The following is a 21,417-nucleotide window of genomic DNA, read 5'->3' as shown; positions in this document are numbered from 1 at the left end:
ACTCTCAGTGTTCATACATGCCAAGGATAAGGCTGCAGAGATAATGCCACCCAAACCAGTCGAGTTGAATGCAAACTCTAGGTAAATAAAGGACTATGTCTATTTTCTAAGATTCAAATTCAGACATGTTATGGAGAACAAAAGACACTACTTAACACTGCTACTCAGCCCTTCAGTGTTGATAACTGAAAGCCATGGGAACCTTATCAATTATAAGAACACAGTTTTACCTTTTACACTTTGGGACTTGTTGAAGTATGAGGTTTAGGGAAGAAACCTGGTTCCCGTGAAGAACAATGTGGAGTTAGAGGTATCCTCTTCAGCAGAAAATAAATTCCAAACTGTCAAAAAATAACAATGGAGAGCCTGAAATTCAGTGAGTTTAAAAATTATCTACTTCTTCATTTTTTAATAAAGACAAGCAATTGTTTTAACTAGAGTAATCTCTAAATGCAATATTCTGCTTATCAAAAATAGCTCAAGTATTTTACTATCTGAATTGACATTGCTTTAAAGTTCTTCTTGATAAGCAGGACATTCTGACACAGTTTTATCTTGGCTTTAAGCTATCACTTCACGCTTATCTTTAGCCTTGATGTCCTTTTCACTTTTGAATTTCGTATCACTCATACCATCTACATTTTCACATCCACTTACACTACCTTTAAAGTGTATTTATACACCATTATTTAAACATCTTGTCACTGAAGTTCTTGGTAGGGTCTCTTCTGGCTTTCTGTGTTACATTTCCTCTCCAAGTCTCCAAAATTGTTATTCTCAGGACTCCAGCATGTGTAGAATGCTGCTGCTCTTGACAACTAGCAAAGCTGCACAGCTGCATTATTGCTTCTCCCTCAAACACAGCCACTTACTCTTTGTTTCAAAACCCACTTCAAAATCAATTCCTAGAATGTATCACAAACTTGCTTCACAATTGAACTTCTTCCAAACAAGAACTCAGCACTGACATCAGTGACTGCCTACTTCCAGTCTCTTTATACGATTACATTTCATTTATAGGTACTTCCCTTAAACCACGTCACTTTCCACATTTTTAAGCTACATGAAATCAAGTTTTTTTCCCCTCTCCCTGTTTCTATCTGCTTTGCTTACTGTTCTGAAAATAAATTCACTATAACATGTATGTCTTTCATTTCTGAAAAATGTTATTTTAAAGTATATTAAATTTTAAAAAGAAAGCTGGGACCTATAAACTAAGGTTATGCTACCTGTAATTATGGAAAACACCAGAATTATCACTTATTTGATTTGAAAAGTTAGAGTGCCTTCTCCTGCACTAACAGGGGTTCTCAAGCAGTTAAAATAGAGATGCAAACATTAACATAGAAAGTTAAAGCATAGCAGAACAATCTGCCAACAGGAGAAAAACAATTACAGCGTGATTCAATGAAGCCACTCGTTCTTGTCTGGCCAAATAACCTGCTGGCCCATTGACCTACTTTTTTAGGTGTTTACAGCCTCCTCTCCTATTCTGTTTTGTTCCATTTGACAAGTGCAAACATTAATAGTGACAATGAGTCCCATGGAAGTCTGCAACATGAAACCAGTGGTTTTAAACTGCTTGGAGTGGAACAACTCTGCCAACTCTCACCCAATGCCTAACAGAGTTCTAATGATGAAAATTTTAGACCTCCTCTCTGCAGTATGTAGAGGTACATTTTTTTTAAATCACAATTACACACTTAAGATAAACACTACAGGTCTTAATCACAGAACCATTTTTTATAATGTCAAAAAAGGGAGCTCTTACACATATTTCAAAAAGGGATTTTAAGAAGAGCAGGAGAGGAATATGCATATATCATTAAAGAACACAAGCAAGTTTAAGTCAGACGAAAAGAGAAGCTAATCACAGTGGAAAAGCTTTTGTTGCCAAAACCACATAGATCTCTAACTCAGTAGAAATGGCATGCATGTGAAAGCGAGCAGAAAGGTTAAAACGCCTACATGCCAGCACTGGCAGCCACAAGTGTTCAAAGGTCATCATTCTGTCTCCACAACTCATTAGTTCTTTAAAAAAAATAAATTATGCATGTCTGTCGCTAGACACTATGTGTTTTAAACACATTCAGGCATGTTTACCAACTTTTCTGTAACCAAGGTGGCTAGAAACTAAAAGGAAGCTGCGGTCCTCAAACAAAAATCTTAGCTGCTGCCATGGATGTGCAAAGCGTTACTACACAAAATTGCTCAATCTGTAGAAAAATTACAAAAACTAGCAATACTGCAAATTCTGCACTATGCTGACTTATCACTCATGGAAAGGCAATAAGTTATTGGGTCCCAAGTCATTATTTGGCCAAATAAAAAAGGTTCTCAATAAGTTACAGGGTAAAAAGTCGTAATACAAGCTAAGGTAATAAAGCTCACACCATTTGATTAAAAATTCCATTTTTTACACTGAAAAAAATTTCAGTTCCTTTCAGTCTAATTTTATTAACAATATTGGAACGCACATTGGTAATATTAAATATTGGAAACAAATTCAAAGATTGGACAAACTAGGAAATTACAGTACAGTCTCGCTAATGACAAACATTCTGTCAGGACTGGATTGAAAAAGGAGTGGGAGTGGGACAATGGTGAATGCATTGCCTGTATTTCATTTTGTATAGAGCCAGTAACTGAAATCCCTATGCCTCCAGCACTTCACCATAATGGTAACACTGAAAATATTTTTGAGGAAGAATAAGTATTACTCTTGTACTGTAAAAAATATTTTTATATAAATGCCTTGATTTTTGTAAAATTTATATCACAGCATACAAATAAAACTTCCATGATTTCTGCAGATTACCAGAAATAACGTGAGGTGGCTTGTATTATTAAGGCAAATAATTTTACACTGGGATTATCACAGGAAAAACATATGAAGCAATACAGTTTTCCAGCCCTACAGTTTCTTCAAACAGAAATTTATTAACTTCTTTAATACAATCTGATTTCTCTGCTATAATCCAAATTTGTCAGGGGAGCAAACTAGTTATTAAAATCATTGGGGATTAGCTGTTGAGAAGATCTTGTTTAAAGAATCAAAGCCACAGCACCCAGTGCCCTGCAGAGCTCTTCACACTAGTCACTCACCAGGGTAAGAAAGACCAAGAGGAGAAATATCACGCTGAGCAAACAGCCGAGCAGAACCTGACTCCCAATGTAAGCACAGCATCAGAAGCCCTGTTCATTATAGAGATGCTGAAGATAGTTATAGACCTTCCTGATACTTCTTTCCATGAGCTTCTGACCATTTGGATAATCAGTTTCTGGGGTTTTACTCTATTAGGACATTACACCATAATTAGGACAAGCAGAGATGCAGCCATTATCTCCTGCCCAGAATAGCACATCACTATCACTCATATTTTCCATTTTGCTTTTTCCTTCATTGGATCACCTCCAGCCCAGATTTTTCTCTTTACCTTCCTCTTTTTTGGAGGTAGGGTAGAGGGGAGGAGAAAAAGAAGAATTTGCTCTGGTTTAGTTTCTCTCATGGAAACATACCATTTTGTAGAGCAAGAGATCTTTAGACAGGTAAACCATAAGATTACTCTCTAATCACATACATTTTGGTCTAATAGAATAAGTAAGAATGCTTCAAGGTAGCTGCTCCTTTGCTTGCAACAATATATAAACCAACAGAAAGCAAATTAGGGCAATGACTGATTAATCTTTTCTTGCTAATCAAAGGCTGTGTGTAACTGACATGTCTCCTTTTTTACCTCAAAAAAAAAAAAAAAAGGCAATTGTAAAAAAAATTAAAAGATAGGGCTAAAAGGAACTTTAAGGAACTCTGCTCAAACTTTGCAGCTGAACAGCTGGTTATTCCAGCAGCTGGGAATAGTCACATATTGCAAGCTTTCCTCTACCACAATAATAAATCAGTTTTTGGTCCGTGCTTGCACAGAAGAGATGACAACATCCTAGAAATGTTATTTTCTGAGATAAAACATGCTATAGCAGCAGGTGCTCATCTTCCAGTGCGTCAGAGGACAAACAATGAGAGGGTTGCTTCTAGCATAGATGGGTCCCAGATGGCTTCTAATAGGAAAATTTGTGAGTGGCCATGAGTAGTCTGCTGTGGATGAACAGCTTCCTTAGGTCCATCACCTTTTCAGGGAGTAGGGAGTACTCAAGAATATATAGTGGAGAAAATGCAGTAGAACAGAAGACTGGTGATGTGGGTTGCCATTACCTGAATGATAGTCTCATGTCTGCTACTGAAGGACTTTTGGTAAGAGGGTAAGTCCAAGCAGTCTACAGGAGAGATTAAATGCCTGTTAGGAGGCCTGTTATGGTAGTAGTTAGTGATAACACTGATGTAGTTGAGTAACAATGACATTTGAAAGAGTGCATACTATTTGTGTACCATCATACATAGTCCACAGCAACTAGAAGAGGCTACAGATCACCTTGAGAAACAGAAAATATGACAACAGAGGTAAAGAGAGGTTAAGTTCTTAGACATGGTTTGTCACATAGATGTGCCCCGGCCTACTCCCTGACAAGGTAATGGACCTAAACAAGCTGCTCAAACAAATTTGCTCAAACATCACTGCAAATAATATCTTCATAGAAAAATTAATTATGAGGATTGCAGGAAAAAGCAATTCTCTCCTGCATGCTTCACCTATTAGATGGTTCCAGCATCAGGAGAGAGATTTCTCTAAGAGTTGCGACTGACCACTTCCATCTCTCTAGCTCACAGAAAAAGAAAACAGTCCTTTGCTCCAGATCATTTGGGCTGATCTCTGCTTGGCAAGCTGTTCTGCAGCCACTCTTCTACCTTCCTCTGCAGTCCTGTATTTCTTTCTCATTACTCAACACAGAGACGGCCCCACAGCTCCTTCCCTGATACAGTGCAGCTCCCTAATCTTGGCCCAGACTGCAGTGAAAGATGCATGCAAGAAAGCTCTAATAAGCCTCAGACCTCTACCTGAGCTACAGTGATTACACACTGGTGGAGTTTGCAGCCCAGAGGGATGTGAATCAGGTGAGCAGTAAAGTTAGGCCTCTGGAGCAAGCCAGTATGAACCCCAGGGAAACTGCCCTCAGGGACAAGGGAGAGCAACAGAGCTGGCAGATCTGTAAGGATGTCCACCATAGAGCACAAGAGCTAATGATCTCCAGGAACAAGAAATCAGGCAAAGAAGACAAGAGTCTAGCAAGGATGAGAAGAGACTGCTGGTCAAACTAAAGGGCAAGACATAAACGCATCCCTCTACTCTGTCCCAGGACAGGTATCCCAGGAAGAGTAGAGGGATGCAAAGCATAGCACAAACAACATCCATAGCTGTATTAACCAGAAAAGGAAGGTCAAAGAAGGTGTACACATCCACTAAACAAGGCTGGTAAACTGGTAACAACAGATGAGTAAAAGGCTAAGGTACTCAACAACTTCTTTGCTTCAATCTTGGCTTGCAACCTCTCTTCCTATGCTTCTTAAATGGATGGACTGCAAGACAGAAACTAGAGGAACAAAGTCCCTTCCACTGTAAGGGAAGATCAGATTCATGATCACCTGAGGAACCTGATTATACTTAAGCCCATGACACCTGATAAGATGCATCCCAGAATCCTGAGGGAATTGGCTAATGTGTTTGCACAGCCATTCTCCATAATATTTGAAAAGTCATGGCAATCAAGCTAAGTTCCAGGTGACTGGAAAAAGGGAAACATTGAAACCAGATGATCTTTATGGTGCCTTCCAACCTAAACTATTTTATAATACATTCGAACCTGGCCCACACTTGCCCATGTACCCCACTGATCTGGTCTCTGACTCACCAAACTGACTTGTCCAAACATCTTCAGAGCTGCTACCTCATCAGGAATTCTCTAGCAATCTGGGCTCTTGGCCTGAGCCTGGCTTCCCTCCAGCTCCCTGGGGGTGACCAGGAAAGCACTCAGCAGGTTGTCAGGTGTCTAATAATTGGTCCTTGGCTCTGGGATGCTGAGACACTTAACAGGCTTTTTCACCTTCCATCCCTTTCCAGGCTGTCAGTATTATCTTCGCCTTCCAAGATTCCAACTAACTACACTTATAAACAGCTGAGGTGTTATTTATGTGCCTCTATCAAATTCATAACAAAGATACTAAAAGAAAGTGATACAATACAAATTTTTGGAGTCGTCAATAAACAAGTTCCTCAAATCAGAAAAACAAAATGGACAATAAGAAATAGTACAAACCCAAGTTTATGAGATAAATTTGAAAGGCAGCATTTAATAACCTAGCCATCAGAACCAGCTGTTATTCTTCTGTACTCTCATTTAAAATTTATTCTCAGTCATTTGTATACAGTTCCTTACAAGATATTCCCTTCCTTCAATAACAAAGCTGTAAGAGTGAGTGGCAGAAATAATGTTTCCAAATCATGTGCAACTAGTCTGTACAAAAAAAGACAGCGGGTATATGTTATGATCCCACTTGCTCCCATTTTTTGAAGGCCCCACCCTTCTTTGGTCTCACTGGAGGTGCACATCCCTTTAGCTCTGGCCATACACTGAAGCAGATTTGTGAAACTATGTGTTTAAAAGAACACACATATCACATATCACACAGTTTTAATAAGAACAAAATAATAAAGAAGACGTTTTAAAAGTGTGGCTCCATCTATCTTTGAAAATTGGCACAGCTAAGAAACAGTACCCCTCTATAAAGAGCAGGAACATCTTAGCTACATCTCCCACTCCTGGCTCTCTAACACGGTACCCCGAGTTAGACCTGAATATGTATTGTGTTTGCACATCTAAAATACAATATATATTTCATAATCAAGTCCGGCTTAAAAGTACACCTACTGTCTCTTTAAATGGTGCTTAACACAAAACCAGTATTTCACAACAGGAGTTTAGGTCAAGAGAAGCTAATTACTAACCTGTTATTGTTACAATTCAAAACTGAAAACTTTCACATCCCTGTGGCAATCTCCATTTCCTTTAATGGAATGCTGAGAAGATACAACCTGTAGTGAGCTAGCCAGCTGAAGAACAGATCCTAAATGAAAGCTCACTGTGCTGAGGAAAAAAAGTGCTATAGATGGTCTAAAATCTGCAGTCTGCTATTCTCTAACAGGACCCATGTAAACTTGGTACATTTCACAATGAACAAATAAAACCAAGCTTCCTTCTTCTAGCCTCTTAGATGGAACTGAGAAGGTAGACAATTGACAAGTTTCTTCCAGAAGTTCAAAAGGTGAAAAAATTCCACACACACATTCTGAAGTTTAAATTCCAACTGAATATTATAACTATCCCATAAAATTATTTACTACATACAAATAATTTTTTTCTACAGAATAAAGTTATCAGACAATAAAAAAAAAATCTTTCCTGGATGATTTCTCAATATTAACAGAAATGTAAAGAAAAAACTTTAAAAAAACACTACCAAGATATCTATTCTGGAGTTAAAAACACTTTGATGTAATTAATCCAATTAAAAATGTGCATATTTATGAAACTGAGCTTTATAAATTTTAGATGTTTTGTATCAGACACAAATGTTAGTTTAAAAATCATTTTTTCTAAAACAGTTTGTCACATTTTCATCAAAGCAAAAATACTATGAAGAATCCTAACAAATCAAACCAAAGAAGAAAAATTTATTAAACATTTAATTGTTATACTGGAAAATAAACATGGCAATTCACCAAGAAATGTAACAGATCAAAGCATCAAACATTGGTTTTCTTCTATGCCAATAGTAAAGGGAAGAATGACTATATACAGAAAGTCAACTACTTTTTGAAAACTGTCCTGGAGAAAATTAATTATCTATTTCAACAGACATAATTATTACACATTCAAAGCAAGATAACACCAAGGAAATTCTTCTTCCATTCCGTGCAAAATTTCTGTTCGGTGTTGATATAAAAGCAGTTGAAGTTTAGAAAATGAGACTTTATCATTGTTATTATCACTGCAACAACACTCAGCTATCCACCTCAATTACTCTTCCTGAAATACATGAACCTACATATTACATGAGCACTTCAACTGCCAGACTTTTAGCATGCAGATATGTGTTAAAAGTTGGGAAACTAAAAAGAGATTATGAAATTCACACAAACGAATCTTTCCAAAATTCAACCCTAGACCAGAAAAACAACCCAAAGAAGACTTATTAGCTTTTACATTCAAATGAACACTTCCACTTTTTACATAAAGAAAGAGAAAACTTCAATCAAAATTTCCTGCTGTGTTCTCCTTATGCCATTCTAAAACTTTCAGAAATCAAGAAAGTCAACAGTTGACGGAGGGTCTATAAGAAGAAATGCAAATTATTTCTGCACCCAATGCCTTTATGACAGAATCAAGAATGGGTTAGGCTGGGAGGGACCACAGTGGGTCATCCCATCCAACCTCCATGGTCAAGCAGGGTCATCCTAGAGCACAGTGCACAGGGTTGTGTGAGACAGTCCTGGAGTACTTCCAGTGAGGGAGACTCCTAAGACTCCCTGGAAATCTGTTCCTGTGCTCATTCACCTGCACAGTAAAGTTCTTCCTCTTCTGGTGGAACTTCCTGTGCATCAGTTTCTGCCCACTGCCTCTTGTGCTACTGCTTGGCAACACTGAGAAGAGCCTGGATCCATCCTCTCTTCCTGCAGATACTTACTCACATTCATAAGGTCCCCCCTCAACTGTCACTCCTCCAGGATGATCAGGCCCAGCTCCCTCAGCCTTTCCTCACAAGAGAGATGCTCCAATCCCTTACTCATCTTTGTTGCCCTCCACTGGACCTGCTCCAGGAGCCCCATGTCTCTCTTGCCCTGAGGAGCCCAGGGCTGGGCACAGCACTCCTTACTGGCCTCACCAGGGCTGAGTAGAGGGGCAGGAACACCTCCCTCAGCCTGCTGGCAATGTTCTTCCTAATGCACTGGGACACCATTGGCCTTCTCATCCACATGGGCACACTGCTGGCTCGTGGACAGTTTGTTGTCCACCAGAACCCCCAGATCCTTCCCTGGACAGCTGCTTTCCAGCAGGTCAATGCCCAGCCTGTGCTGGTGCATGGGGTCACTCCTCCCCAGTTGAAGGACCCCACACTTGCCTTCACTGAATTTCCTCCCTGCCCATCTCTCCAGCCTGTCAAGGCCCTTCTGAAGGGCTGCACAGCACCCTGGGGCATTGGCTGCTCCTCCCAGCCTTGTGTCATCAGCAAACTTGCTGAGGAGGCATCTGCCCCTTCATCTAAGCCATTGATGAATAAGTTAAACAACTCCCAATATTGAATCATGGGGGACACCACAAGTGCCAGGCCTCCAACCAGAACCTGTGTCACTGATAGTGACTCTCTGGAGTCAGCCAGCTCTCAATCCATCTCACTGTCCACTCATCCACACTGCGCTTCCTGAGTTTGCCTACAAGGATGTTTTTAGAGACGGTGTTGAAAACCTTGCTTAAGTTGAGATTAAACAACATCCACTGCTCTCCCCTCATCCCTCCAGGCAGCTGTTTCATCATGAAACGCAATCAGGTTGGCCAAGGATGATTTGCCCTTAGTGAATCCATGCTCCTAATCCCCTTCTTGTTACCCACATGAATAGACATGGCCCCCAGAAGGAGACATTCCATCACCTTTCCAGGGATTGAGATAAGGTTGACTGGCCAGTAGTTCTCTAAGTTCTCCTTCTGAAGACCAGGGTGACATTTGCTTTCTTCCAGTCCTCTGGTACTTCTCCCGATCACCCTAACCTCTCATGAGCAGCCTCATTATGGTGTCCACCAGCTCTCTCAGCACTTGCTGATGCAATCCACCAGGGCCTATAGACTTGTGAATGTTCAGTTTACCTGGGTGTTCTCTAACCCAATCCTCCTTGATATCCTTAAAGGAAAGTCTTCCAACGTTCCTTTATCCTGGTCTCCTGAGTCAGATATTCCAGAGAGCTGGTCTTGCCAGAGAAGACCAATGCAAAGAAGTTGTTCACTGTCTCCACCTTTTCTGTATCCTCTGTCACAAGGATCCCCATCCATTTAGTAAGAGGCTCTCATAATCTTAGGTTTTTCTTTTGTTATGTCTTTGAAGAAGCCCTTCTTGTTGTCCTTGACATTCTCAATCAGATTTAATTCCAGGTGGGTCTTGGCCCTTCCTGCCACGTTTCTACTTTGACAAGCACTTTATATTGATTCCAAGCAGCCTGCCCCTGCTTTCATTTCCTGTGTATTTCCTGATTTCACTTGAAAAATGAAAACAGTTTTTTATTCATTCATGCAGGTCTCCTGCCCTCTTTGTCCAACTCCTTGCTCATTGTTCTTGAGCTTCAAAGGAGTCATGCTTGAATACCAACCAGCTCTTTTGGATTCCTGTTCCCATGGGATTCTTTCAAGATCCCTGAAGAGGCAGAACTTAGCTCTCCTGAAGTCCATGGTTGTAATCTTACTTGCTGCTCTGCCTCATCCTTGCCCTTTACAGTCCATAAAGGATATAGCTTAAGAGTCTTAAATCAGTTTTAGGGACATCAAATTATTTTATATCAACAACTTACTCCTTTAAGATACAATAATCTAGCACAGCCAGAAACATCTTACTGCTTCTCAGTTAAGCCCACATGAAAAAGTGATGGGAGGGGTCAGAGGGGAACTGGCACACCAGTTCCAGACAACTAAAAAACATCCCAGACAACTCAACAAAATGAACTCAAAGGATTTTTGTAGGTGGTTTTGTTTTGTTGGGGTTTTATTTTTTTGCTTGTTTTGCCCTCTTTTCTTTGGTTGGTTTTCTCTCAAAAAGGAGACAAAGACTTATTCCTAACTTGTGGTCAGGGTATTTACTTAGAATGTGGGAGAAGTAAGACTAAGTACTTCCTCTGAATGTGTCCACAGATGAAGAATTACCACATGAAAGATAGCAGGAGCAATACCCACAGACCACACAGGTAACTACATGGCTACAGAGACCAGGCACTTTACACTCCAACAGCTACTTATGTTTGTAAGCACTTTTACCAATCTCCTTGATCAATCTCCTTGATGTTAGCCTTTGATCATTACTCTGACCACTCATTTCCATGGCCACATTAAATTCCCTCTCTTCAGCTAGCAAAGACAATCTGATGAATGATTATATCAACAGCAGCTATATGGAACACTTACAATTGTGCAGGTATACCAAATGGACGTATTTTTTTAAAAAATTGACAACAGTAGCTAACAGCAACACCCAAGAACATATGACAGGTGTTTTAAAAGCCATCATTTTATTTGAAACTTTATTATCTATATCACATAAAAATGCATACATGTAAGTAAAATACTTCTAAAAATATTTAGTGCTAGTCACCACTTTACTTTTTACAAGTTGATTGCACAATCCATGATCTGTGCAGCTGCGGAAGTGCTTCTGGTGCCTAAATTTCCCAGCATGGGTGACTCATGCACAGCTAAATTATTCTGTAAGGCTCTTGTGAAGAGTGGACTGTTTGCCTGCCTGAAAAATGGAGTAGGTAGTGTACTTCACTGGAAGCATCTTCAAAATGAAAGAAGTGAGACTTCACATTTCCATAAAATGAGACAGTTGGAAAATTTTAAGCTACAACACTGAAGCGCAGTCCAAGTCAAAAATTACCAAACAAGCATCTCCTTCTCCCTACTTCCACCCACCACTTTCCCCAGAAGGCCTGCACATCATTTTGGAGACCACAAAGTGGTAACAAAAGGAAAATGAATGAGGTAGCTGAAAAAAGGACAAAACAAAACATGGGAAGCACTAGGGGATGGTCATTTCAATGTATTTCCACTGTAAGAAAAGAGCAGGTTTGGGACCACAAGTCTATGGGACCTGATGAGATGATGTTGCCATGCCACTCTCCATCATATCTGAAAAGCCATGGCAGTCACACAAAAACCCTGTGATTGGAAAAATGGAAACATCAGTCCTATTAAAAAAAAAAAAAAAAAAGGGAAAAATGAAGGTCTGGGAAGATCATGGAAGCAATTTTAAGGCACATACAACACAAGCAGGTGACCAGAGACAGCCAGCACAGCTTTACTGAGGGCAAATCATGCCTGACCAATCTGGTGGCCTTCTATGATGGAGCAATAGCTGACAAGTTTAAGACCAACCAATGTCATCTAACTAGACTTCTGTAAGGCTTTTGACATGGTCCCACACAAGATCCTTTTCACCAAATTGGAGAGACATGGGTTTTAATGGTGGACTACTGGAGGGAAAACTAACTGGATGGATGGACACAGCCAGAGAGTTGTAGTCAATGACTCTTTGTCCAGATCAAGGCCAGTGACAAGGGGTGACTGCAGCCAGCTGCCGGATCCTCAACACGAAAGACGTGGACCTGTTAGAGCAGGCTCAGAGGAGGCCACAAAGATGATCAGAAGACTGGACTCTCCTACGGAAGACAGGCTGTGAGAGCAGAGGTTCTCCAGCCTGAAGCAGAGAGGGCTCCACAGAAACCTCACTGCAGCTTTCCAGTCCTTGATTTAAAAAAGAGAGAGAGTAACTTTTCATACAAGCAGATACGGAACAAGGAGGAACAGTTTAAAACTAAAAAAGCAAAGATTTACATTAGATGCTAGTAAAAAAATTCTTTATTCAGAAGGTGCTGAGGCATCGGAACAGGTTTTCCAGAGAAGTTGTAGATGGCCCATCCCTGGAAGTGTTAGAAGCCAGGCTGGATGTGATCCTGAGCAACCTGATCAAGTGAATGGCACTCCTTACTCATGGAGGAGAAGGATTGGAACTAGATGATCTTTAGGGTCTCTTCCAAACCAACCCTATGATTCTATCCAAAAATATGTGGCAAAACACACTTCCGTATTAGCGTGCTTACTATTCTATTCCTATGGCTAACAGGCTTTAACAGGAGTAAAGAACTTAATTTTCTAGAATTATAGTGTCTGCCAGATCCTTCAGTTTGTCCCTCAATACAACTACCTGTTATTGAAAAAAACAAGCTTACACTGTGAAAAATCCTCAACACGATACTTAGAGAATTACAGATTTTTATTTCACTAAAGGAAACACTGGACTTACTCTTTTGACTGAACTTTCAACAGAAGAATCTGGGCTCAACTGGAATTACTGTGATTGCAATACTTGAGATAAAGGACAAGTACTTCATATCACAAAGGCAAGAAGTGCCTTAATAGGGAAAGGGGAGAACCCCGCCCCCCCCCCCCCCAAAAAAACAAACCCCAAATAAACAAACAAACCCAAGCAATCAACCAAACCAAAACAGAAACACAACTCTCAAGAAAGCAACAAACCAGAAGAGTTTTGCAATTGATACAGAGAGGAAGTAGCTCTTGTTTTGTCTAATAAATAAAACTAAGACAAAAACAAGTTTAGTTCTATTGTCCCTAGAAACTTTTTGCAAAACACTCAGTAACCACTTTGGGTATAGATGTGAAGTATCTTTTTGCCACCCTGCTACAAGCAAGAACCAAAGGAAGTAAAACCAGGCAGCATCTAGTCACATTGAACTCATTCAGGTAGAAAAGAAGATGATACATTATTGTAACAAAAGAGAGAGAGATACATGAACTAAACAGAAACAGCAATGCAGCAACAGGAAAAAGTATACAAAATCAACACCAAATTTAATTTAATTTTAGTGTAATCACTCTGCATATATTCTTAAAAGGAAATAAAGAAAGAGTATGTTAAGTCAAACATTAGAGCACTGAACACAACTGAATTTCTGAATGTTCAGGAAACAATGCTCAAAGAAAAATTATAGTTTGAAGTAACACTAACATTTAACATATTTTAACGGTCTGTGTTTCTAAAACACTATCTATTTATCTAGATAACAAATTTTCTCACTTTTCCTTTATTCTCCTGAGCAGTAGAAGCATGCACTCCCTCCTCTGAAACTTTCAGAGCTTGTGCTAAGATAAGTCCAGAAAACCTACTGAAATCACGTTCTGAGGGTCACCAGATAAACAGCAAAAGACAATCAACAAATTCCTTCTTCCTCAGTCTTTTCATTTTTATCTTCTACAATTTGCAGGTTTTTCTTTCACAGAACATTATTTCTATGTACCAAGATACTTGTTTCTGAGCGCTTACTTCCTGCCCCTCAAAGTCTCCTCTGCACTCTTGAGATCCCAAGGTTAAGGAACGTTCCCTGTCTGACCATCCAGGAGTCACTCTGGCAGTCACTCCCACCATCAGAGACTCTCCCTGCTGGGACTGAGGCGGCTTCACAGTGGTTGGTTCTATCCCTCACAGGGTTCTTTGCTCAATTAACAAAACCTGACTTGGATCATCCTGCACTTAAGTCCCTAAAAGCAACACCAAGAAATATTTATAAAAGTATTATAGCTATTTCAATTTACCATTAATATATCAGTTATCAAAAACCAAACTTACAGTCAGGTTTTATTTAATTCCCTTCTGCTCACACTGCGAGAATGGTTTTAAAGACCTAGGATCCTGCTAGTGGCCTATGGTACTGAGGAGTGGGATAACAAAGTTATCAATATTCAAGGAAATCCTGAAACTAACATGAATTTTAAGTTCAGGCTACATGCTAACAGGGTAATGAAAACAGCTGTATTGTATTTAAGCACACATTCAAGCTTGAAACAGTTTACTTATACCAAATACATTTAAAAATACACAAACAGAGCACTTCAACATAACAGTGAAATATTTTTAAGGCAAGATTACTTAACGAGGAGTCTTCAGAACTTCCTGGCTTACAACTCACATTTTGACTCTCAACATTTTTCTTCATTTTAAATTGAGGCTTATATCTCAATTTTGAGCAAATTAAATAATATTGATTTTTTTCAAACAGTTTCAAAATGCTGCTGCTACTTATGCTGTTACAAGCTTAATAGTTTTGGGTGGATTTTAATGATTACATTTTTTTAAAAGACTGTAGGTTTAAAGGTCCCTATCAACAGAAATCTTAATTAAATATTGGAAATTTTCTAGAAAAAATGCTGAAAGCCAAGGTCGAGATGCTGCAAAGATCTAATAAACAACAAACATAGCTGAATTTAGTCCTAATTACTGGCTTAGATATGTGAGATATTATACTACAGTTAAACATGCAAAATTCTTGGGAAACTCAGAAAAAATTAAACAGGGCAGATGGAAAGTACTCTTTCAACTGCTATTTCAAGACAAAATGATTTAACACCAGCACCTAAATATTACTCAGATTTTCAACACCTTAACAACAGAGGAATTCATTCCAGGCCAAAAAAAAAAAAAAAAAGCCTGCCATGATTCATGCCAGCTAAGACATGAAAAAGGGTAATAACTGCAAAAACCTGCAAAGGACATCTCTTTTTCATTTTTTGTGTTGCTCTTACTTAATGGCTGTCATAAAACACTGGCCTTGTGGTTTTATCAATGGAGATGAGCAGCTCGAGCAAAACACCTGGGGTGGGAAGCATCCATATTTTCAAATTCTATACAAAAATTATAAAATTAAAGAAATCAGAAGACTCCTCTGTCTAACAATTTAAAAACACAAGCATGGAAAAAACATGAACTAATCCATCAGAACTACAAAAGGCGGTTACAATTTAGTCATTTGAACCACTGTCATTTACAGTATTTATTTGCCTCATCAACACAGTTTATATTACAAAAATTGAAAAAAAAAAAAGTATTTCCAGCACTTCAAAATTTTTCAAAAGCAGCACCCAAACTCATGCCTGTACTTGCAGCATAGATACACATCTTAGAGGTTACTGCCCTCATCTACTGACCTATAACCAAAGTGAACAACTATGGCTCTGTCCCCATTAGAAAGTAATCTGAAACCGTAGAAATGGATCAGTAGATCAAAGCAGCTGGTGCTGACACTCCTATGCTAGCTGTTCAAGAGGGTTTATTTTCGATTAGATTTCATCTGGTCTCCAGAAGCAAACATCACTATCACATGGACCATTCAAATTTTTCCAGGAATTTCATGATTGATGCAGAACTCCATGTCCCTAGTAAAGACAGAACACTGCAGCAGTCTGCACCTAGAGCAGAACTCACAGACTAGTTTGTTGTGAAAGAAATGTAGTTCAAACACACCGAGCCAAGCGAGTGGTAAGGGAAGACAACAGTGAGATTCTCTCCAAAGCAGTTTTAATCATCCAAATCACAATTGTAATGCATACACTGGAATTATACCCTACCTTTTCAAACCAGACTAATCAAAAGAGATGTCATGTCGTAAACAGAATACTTGATGCCACTGAAAGACTTCAGAAAAATTCTGTAAGCATTCTTCTTAATGCCTCACAATTGAAAAACAAAATCATAATAAAAGACCATTTACTGGTTCTACATAAATTTATTTCCTCTGTGCAAGAATTCAGCAGAAGACATAAATCTAGAAATCCCTAGGCTTTGTTTCTCTTTTCTTCACTTATTTACTTCATCTTTTATGTCCCGTTTTCTCACTTCAAATATTTTACTTCTCATCTTCTTTCTACCTTATTTCTTTCAGCCTTACTCTCATTTATTTATTAATTTCCTCCTATTACCTGTGCTATTAAATACAGTAAGGGAAAAGTAAATATTCTTGCATCTCTGAACTTTTAGACAGAGGTATCAGTATTGCTTTTTCCCTGGAAATTCAGATATAGTCTGAAAAAGGTTTGTAAGCACTACTACTGTGATTTAACCTCCCCTAACTCAAAATTTAAAAGGGTTAAAGATGATAGTGGGTTTACTGAAATGACTCAAACTGATCTCTAAATCCTGCGCTAACCAACTATGGGAATTGAGAAAAATCAGATTAATGACACAGGAATATTAGTCTACTGAAAGACTGAAATTAGCCTGGTTCTAAACATCACCTCAGAGAACAGCCACAGGAACAAAGAAAGACAAAAAGAAGCTCATCAAGGGATCTATGGAATGCAATAACTTCATTAAAGAAACACTAGATAAAATATACTTGGTGTATACACAGCTTTTTACCCTAGATGTAAAGCCAGGAATATATTGCTTAATCTCTGCCCTTTATTTTCTGGGCTACGTCATTTACATTATAATTTAATCCTCTAGATTTTAGGTTATATGCCAGAGTTTCTCCAAGAACTGTAAATTACGAATTGGATTTTTAACCTTTTTTTTTCACATGCAATTAATTTATTAGTTGCTTAAAATAACCAAACTATTTAGACTCACCTAGTTTCACTGAGTTTCAGTAAGATCCAAATAGATTTCCAGAAGATTTTGCAAATGAAAGAATGGGCTTCTCTCTACATTTGCTAAATTTAGATGAAAAAAAAAAAAATCAGATCTCTTTAGAGCAATTCCTAAAGAAAAACTGTCTTTTAAGAAAGACAACACTATACAAAATTTCACATGTACATAATCTGAAAATTTTAAGTATGTTACTTTTTTTTTTTTCATTTCAGAACAAATATGGTCTTCATGTTAAAAATGTTACTTGAAAAGCAGTATCAAAGATGCACAACACACAGAGGTTTTCAGGATGCTCAAAAATAAGTATTTCATAACTTTTAATCATACACAGCCTGCACTGTCCCAAAAGATCAATATTATTATGATAAAATAATGAACTTGTGAATATTAGAGAATGTTCACATAAAAGCAATAAAGAAAAAAAGCAAAGAATAGAAAAAAAATGGAATTAAAAAAATCGACAACGGTTATGGAAATATACTGCTGAAGCAGAATTTGAAGGACCAAATCAACAGTACATGCATGATAAGTTAAGGAAAAGCACAGAGTACAGAAGAAAATCTTCTTACTCAGTGTTTGTACCTGACACTACAATGGAGTCAAGGAGATTAGACCTGTTTACTTCTCACAGTCCAGCTAGAACATGCTCAGTAGCCCTGAATGCTTATGACTAAAAGGATTTGGAACATATCTACCTCATCTGATTTGGACAGATGAAACGGATTTAGGAAATTCATTGAACTAGTACAAAACATATTTTCAGAAATCTATCATGCTGCCTAATGTAAGTGGGATAGCAGAAAAAAATATTGCAGCATAACAATTTGTTTTTCCTAAAACCTTGAGTGCTTGCTCCAGCATATGCAGGTGCTTTATTTTTCCAGTGGCAAAATTTTCATTGCATTTTGCATCAAGAAAACAGTACATTCTTCCCTCTAAACTCATCCTCAGACACAAGCTGATGCTTGGTCAAATTTTAGGTGAAGAAGACACAGAACAGAGATTTAAGTCTTAGTAAATTATAAGGAACTAAAACCAGGGTTCTGGAACAGAAAGTGTTGAGCATCATTAACTACAAGCACTGCTACCTGTATTTCTATTCATGACCATACTTCATGTATGACCAAGCACCTCCGATGCATTATAAGCCACTAGGAATACAGGAAGGCCTTCTGCCAGGAAGACAAAATAATAGCACTTCAGTGAGATTGGCACAATGCCTGTTCTACATAAATAGATGGATTTCTTGGGGGTTTTTTGACCTAGTATAAAAGTGCATATTTTGATCCAGTCAAAGAAACAACAGAACATCTGAAAAATAATGCCTACTTAGAAAGATAAAACATAAAAACACATACATGAAGTCTACAGAGGGCCATGGCCATGATCCTCATGATACACTTAAAATCCCTTTGTTGCTCAAAAGATGAACCATAAACAAACTACCCTGTCGTTCTGTGTTTCTCTCTGTGTAATGCACAATCAGCAACCTTACTGCAAGCTACAACATGGACAAATCTTGCAAAGATGAAAATCTGCACCTCCTGGCCCATCCTTAGCTGGACATCACAGAGTGTCCAATCAAAGAAGAAGGGAGAAGCAACCCTTTCCTAAATAAGGTGACATGAACAGAGAGAGTGGTACTTGAACCCATTAAGATGCATTCTTCTGCTATATCCTTACACAAATGGGGAATTAAGTGACCTCAACAAAAGCGTCTGAAAAACAAAAATCCAAAACAAAACCAAAAAAACCAAAAACCAGTACAAAACAAACAAACAAAAAAACACTCAGAAAAGCAGTGAGCATGGCAGTACATACGCTCACTCACTCAAACACATCCCTGGGAGAGATATAAGCTTAGTCTCCAGAAACCACAGGGCCACATTAGCACGCTGCACTGCTGGGGACAGTGCCTTCATAAGGCTTTTTCTTCCTTCTCGTTTCCAAGACAGCTCAGGTACAGTTGAGTTGTTTCATTCCAGGCTCCAGTGTACAGGATAAAAGCTTATAAAAAGCTTATTTAAAGTTTATTCTTGCCCACACACAGCATTAATTTGAATCTCAAATTGAAGTGGAATGTCTACCTTGCCTGAGGTCGAAAAAAAGCTGTTTCTGTTTAAAGCCTTACTGTTCTAGTAGCAATAATATCTACATACTTACTTAAATTACCTAGAAATACATTGTGCCTTGTAGAGTGGGTGGGTAGCATTAGTAGTCCAAATGTGATGTCATCTGAGTTAAAGTCTTCTTTGGCACGGTCTTCTGAAAAACAACAAAAAAAACCATCGTTTGATGAAAATTAATCTATTCAAAAAAACTTTTTGGGGATGAGCCCTTGATTATTTCTGTTTTCTCTCCTGCCGTTGCAGTAATTTCATATGCATCCTTAAATTGTCAAAAAATTCACTTTTTAATTTTTCTATTCAACAGAATGATGTAAATACTGATGAAGGAGAACTTCAACATTGCACACCACCTTTTACATAGCTCTGGCACTTTCTGAAGTCCAAACCTGTGAGACATGCAATAACCCAATTTAACACAAAATTTACAGATGTAACAATGTCTACAAAACATTAATATTACAATTGCTTTGGATTGCATTACGACCTTGCAGAACATTAATAATACACTATGCAAACTTCTGGAAAGAAACTGCATCAATAAAATCTTAACTGTGTGTACTATGGTTCAAACAGCACACATGAACTACCTCAGCACACAATTTGAAACTCTCAGAGAACATGGCATGCAACATCACAAGACTCCCCTCACTAATAAAAAAACAATTTCAGTAAGATGTGCTGAGCAAAAGCTAACTATACAACAGAGATTTTTACACAAAAGCACTCTACTTATTCAATGAAGAAAGAGCTCCCCCCCCGGCTACAGATCATTAATTCTGTATTCCTACAAACCATGCTGTATTTTAAATACACATGCACCAACCCGGTAATATCATCTAACTGATGATAATCCTGCTGGAAAAATCTACTGCTACTGACCCACTGCTGATATTTTCTACTCAGCACTCCCATATGGCAAAGCATATCCTTTAAGGCATACATAAATCTATTCCCTTCCATTGTATGCAAGGATTGGCGGATTTCCTTTGACATAAAATAGCCAAAACAAAGTAACATCTAAACCCCTGTTCTTTACCACCTTGTCCCCCAGTACATGTAACATAGAAAGAAGAAGCTGTCAGCCTGGGGAAGAAGAATGCCAATGTTTGAAGAAGATCTACTGCCAAGTCTAATGCGATAAGAAATGCAGACCATTATCACCTATGTATCTATTTTTTTAAGTGGTCAAATGAAATATGAAATGTTAAAAATGAATTATTTGAATCAAATACCAGCATGTAGATAAGAAATGGCAAAATTTATTCCACAGAGCAAGAAATGTAGGTGCATTTTTAAAAAAATCTATGCCAGTTTATGAAAGATTATTTTTTGTTCCTGTGTTGGCAGCATAAAATTTAATGTAACTCAATCTAAATCAACCATAAATCTAATTGTCTATATAAAGGCAGTAAAAATTTAACTAAAATATTTTGGAAAAGCAATTTCAGTTATTTTAGTGAAAAAAGTTTGAGATTCTTTTGACTTGGATAAAAAGGTAGTGTGTCAATCACCACTGATGGTAAAAACTTCTATAGTCCCACTCTCAATTGTACTGAAATTCATATGAAGTCCTCCAGCTCGCAGAAAAATTAGGTGTAGTAGAAGGTAGCAACAGAGCAACAGGAATGCCTGAGATGAAATTTTCAGGCACAGATGCCTGTTACTTTGCCACTCACTTTAAAAGCAAGTTCGAGTGACAGCTAAATTTCTAAAAGGGTTAAAAAAAATATCTTAGTAGTAGAATTTGTGTCCTAACCTCCCTGCCAAACTGATCAAAACAGTTTGCCATATTCTCAAATCATTTTCCTGTCTCATTTTTTTTCTTCAGAAGAGCTAAACACATCAACATAATTTTTAAGTTCTACAGATCTTTTTCTTTCTTGCTCTATTTCATAAAACCTTCTAGTTACTCTTTCTCTTGATCCAGATGACTTTTCTGATCTCATTATGCTTCCCAAATCCTGAAAAATATTTTGCTTCTTTTCCTCCAAATCTGTATATTATTTGGACTTGCTATATGCTGTCTTTTGCTTCTATATTCTCATATTACTTGTTGCTGACCTATCTTATCATTTTCTTAGAAATGAGTATTTGTTTAATGCACTCACTATGACTCGCTTATTAACTTGAATCCTTGTCCCC

The 21,417-nt window shown here is 38.1% G+C and overlaps 1 protein-coding gene across 11 annotated transcripts in view; it reads right to left on the bottom strand.

The window, feature by feature from the left end:
- Positions 1-21,417, bottom strand: part of CLOCK (clock circadian regulator) — a 64,976-nt gene that overhangs the window by 35,331 nt on the left and 8,228 nt on the right. For 3 of the 11 annotated variants that reach the window (XM_059844826.1, XM_059844816.1, XM_059844817.1), the window contains exons 2-4: positions 19,310-19,411; positions 17,126-17,208; positions 231-341 (exon numbers count right to left, since the gene is read on the bottom strand). The gene's annotated coding sequence lies outside the window, so the exon portion shown is untranslated. The remainder of the gene's footprint in view (positions 1-230; positions 342-17,125; positions 17,209-19,309; positions 19,412-21,417) is intronic. The other 8 variants (XM_059844819.1, XM_059844820.1, XM_059844823.1 and 5 more) reach the window with 6 other exon arrangements.

Source organism: Haemorhous mexicanus, chromosome 4 (assembly GCF_027477595.1).
Source record: "Haemorhous mexicanus isolate bHaeMex1 chromosome 4, bHaeMex1.pri, whole genome shotgun sequence".
Taxonomy (NCBI): domain Eukaryota; kingdom Metazoa; phylum Chordata; class Aves; order Passeriformes; family Fringillidae; genus Haemorhous; species Haemorhous mexicanus.
The sequence above is the reverse complement of the archived record's forward strand: the minus strand, read 5'-3'. Positions and strand labels throughout refer to the sequence as shown.